The following is a 3,928-nucleotide window of genomic DNA, read 5'->3' on the forward strand; positions in this document are numbered from 1 at the left end:
GGCAGAATAAACCCTGAAAGGTTAAGTGATTCCGTGTTACAGAATTGGAAAGAGGCAATTTTTATTCTGAAGTATGTTAGACCAATTCGGGGTTGAATGGGATGCCAAGATTGTGAAAGAATTTGGCTTGAGACAGTGATCACAGTGAGCGGAATTCACAGCAAGGCTGGAAAAATTGTACCAGGAGCCAAAAACAATCAACAAAGCATCATAATTTACAAATCTTTTGTAAGGCTGCATTTGGAATATTGTGTACAGTATTGGTCGACCCATTGCAGGAAAGATGAGAAGGAGAGGGTGAAGAAGAGGTTTGCCAGGAAGCACAAAAGTGCTGGCGAACACAGAAAGGTGTTATTTTGGGTCAAGACCCTTCTTCATCTTTACCAGGATGTTGCCTGGATTAGAGAGTGTCAGACATCAAGAGAGGTTGGACAAACCTGGATTGCTTTGTCTGGAGTCTCAGAGTGGGGGTGTGTTAGAAGGAACTGCAGATGTTGGTTTAAACCGAAGATAGACACAAAAAGCTGGAGTAACTCAGCGGGACAGGCAGCATCTCTGGAGGGAAGGAATGGGTGACGTTTCGGGTCGAGACCCTTCTTCAGAAGAAAGGTCTCGACCTGAAACGTCACCCATTCCTTCTCTCCAGAGATGCTGGCTGTCCCGCTGAGTTAGTCCAGCTTTTTGTGTCTATCCCAGAGTGGGGGTGCCTGGAACATGCCACCGTGGATAATGCTGGAAGCAGGTACGATAGTGTTGTTTCAGAGGCTTTTAGATAGGAACATGAGTATGCAAGAAATGGGAGTATATGGAGCGCGTGCAGACAGAAGGGATTAGTTTAATTTGGAATCATGGTCAGCACAGCCGAAGGCCTTCTTCCCGTGCTGTACTGTTCTATATTCTATGTGCTATGTCTTACCAGTGAAGTGACTTTGATTCAGAAAAGCCTCTCAAACTACTCCATAAAATCAGGAAGTTTAATTATATACGACAGCATGTTTCCTCTCTGATCAGTTTGAATAAATGGAATCAAACCATGGTGAAAATCTTGAAGCAGTAATTCATCTGACAGTGCGGAAATGTGCCTGACATTCCCAAAATGGTCTCCCAAAAAGAGTGCATTATATCATTTATCTTTAGCATGAATCCAGCAGTACGTTTGTGTTGGCTAAATAAGAATAATCTACTTTAATTTGTATAGCAATGAATATTTCAAAATCATTGACAAGATGATGTTTGGATTAAAAATCCAGTCCAAACTTGAAAATGAACGCAGTCCAAACTTGAACATTTTCTTGTAATATATGTTGTCTAAAGTATAAATCTGTCATTATTTGTTATATTGTAAAATAAATTAGCAGGTTGTTTGCTTGCAATCTGAACATACAGTAGTCTGTGAATAAACTCTGGCATTTGTCTCTTTATACACTTGACTAAAAATATCTGTATCGGGTTACATGTGGCTAAAATAAAATGTGTTTCACATGAGTCGCTTCAGGAATGATCAGAACATCAGCCTGGCCCTCCCAATCTTAATTCATTGGTTTAAATGTTGAAAATCCTTCTCCAGAAGATTTGTGGGAGTATCTTCAAACACAGACTTAAGAAGTCACCACCATCAGGGGCTTTTAGCAATGCTGGCCTTGAGTGTCACATCTCATTAAATAAAACCAAACAAAGTCCCAAGAAGACTGGTGATATTGTTTCTTCCATTTTCTTTGTTTCACTCATAAATGTTCCCAACTTTCCTCATTGTCATAATACACAGGTCATGAATGCATCAGCAGGAAGAGTGAATTAAGTCAATCAAATTCCATTCTGATCTTTGATGAGTGCATTGCTTTCCTCAGCTCCAGATCAGCCCATGTTCCGGCTTCTGATCACTAATTCAGAGGTGCAAACCTGTGGTTAAGTTATGGTTAAACTTCATCTTTCAGACGGTTAAACAGGCTGCTGACAATGATGTCTAAGGTCACACATGAAAATTGCTGCTTGATTGAGACACTTGGGGGAGCTGGTGCTGTAAAATATGTGCACTCAGTCAGTTTTCAATCTCTAACAAAGCCGAGTGCACAGACTAATAATACATAATAATAATAATAATAATAATATTCATTTATTGTCATTGCAACGAGTACAACGAAATTAAAAAATAGCCAATCCTGACGGTGCGTACAAACATATATGCAATAAATGCAAAAACAAATAAATACATAAATACAATTAAATACAATTATATGACCGATTTTTTAACGGTGTTGCCTAGTGCAAGGTAGTGTTCAGTTCTCGTATGGCCCTGGGGTAAAAACTGTTCTTAAGTCTGTTTGTTCGGGATTTGATCGACCTGAAACGTCGACCAGAGGGCAGATGAACAAACAGACGGTGGCCGGGGTGGGATGGATCTTTTATTATTTTGCCTGCTCTACTGAGGCAGCGTAGGCTGAACAGGTGCTCCAGGGAGGGCAGTGAGCAGCCGATGATTTTCTGGGCCGTCGTGATGACCCTCTGAAGGGCCTTCCTGTCCTTTTCTGAGCAGCTGGCATACCATGTGGTTATACAGTATGCCAGCACACTCTCGATGGAGCAGCGATAGAAGGACAACATGAGCTTCTCCTGCAGGTTGGTTTTCCTGAGGATCCTCAGGAAGTGGAGTCTCTGCTGTGCCTTCTTTACTGTGGTGATGGTGTTGGTAGACCAGGTGAGATCCTCTGCGATGTGCGTACCCAGGAACCTGAAAGCTGGTACCCTTTCCACACAGACCCCATTGATGTAGAGTGGGTCGTAATCTCCACTGGTTTTTCTAAAGTCAATTATAAGTTCCTTTGTTTTGGAGGAGTTCAGGACCAGATTGTTCACTGAACACCATGCTGCCAGCCTTTGGATTTCATCCCTATAGGCTGTCTCATCTCCTTCTGAGATGAGTCCAACCACAGTCGTGTCATCCGCGAACTTGATGATGGTGTTGGTGGGATGGGTGGGGGCGCAGTCGTGAGTGTAGAGGGAGTAAAGGATGGGGCTCAACACACAGCCCTGTGGTGAGCCGGTGCTCAGTGTAATGGTGGAGGAGAGGTGAGGGCCTATTTTGACTGTCTGGGGGCGGTTGGTCAGGAAGTCCTTGATCCATTGGCAGATGGTTTGGGAAAATCCAAGGTCGGAAAGTTTGGTGACCAGTCTGCTCGGGATGACCGTGTTAAAGGCAGAGCTGAAGTCGAGGAAGAGCATCCTCACATAGCTCCCCTGGTGTTCAAGGTGGGTCAGTGCAGTGTGAAGAGCAGTGTCGATGGCATCCCCTGTAGACCTATTTGCTCTGTAGGCAAACTGGTGTGGGTCGAAGGTGGGTGGGAGGCTGGCTTTGATGTGCTGCAGGACCAGTCTCTCGAAGCACTTTGTGATGACCGGTGTGAGTGCTACCGGACGGTAGTCGTTAAGACCGCTGATGACAGACTTTTTCGGCAGTGGGATGATTATGGCGGACTTCAGGCAGGGAGGGATGGTGGATTTTAAAAGGGACAGGTTGAAGATTTTTGTGAAGACCTCAGATAATTGGTCTGTGTGCCTAGATTGTTGAAAGTTCTTTTGCAGAGTGCCTCATGAACTCCACGTACATTGCTGTTGTCCACAGGACATAACCCTTTAAAGGATGACAATATGAAAGCAACAATTATTGTTCAAAATCAATGTGACATATGTGACTCAACTTCCTCTGAAAATAAATATGAACTGATTGAACCAAGTCGACAGTTTTGGAATCACTATTGCCACTTGAGTTGAAGTCATACATGATGGTATTATTGGAGTTTAGTCCATTCCTGGACTTAGCAATATTTTCTTGACTCTTATTGAAAAATTAGGTTGGTTATGCCAGAACATAAGCAGTATAGTCAGTTATTGATGCATACAGCACTGAAACAGGCCTTTTCGCACAACTTAT

The sequence above is a fragment of the Rhinoraja longicauda genome, chromosome 24 (assembly GCF_053455715.1).
Source record: "Rhinoraja longicauda isolate Sanriku21f chromosome 24, sRhiLon1.1, whole genome shotgun sequence".
Classification (NCBI taxonomy): Eukaryota; Metazoa; Chordata; class Chondrichthyes; order Rajiformes; family Arhynchobatidae; genus Rhinoraja; species Rhinoraja longicauda.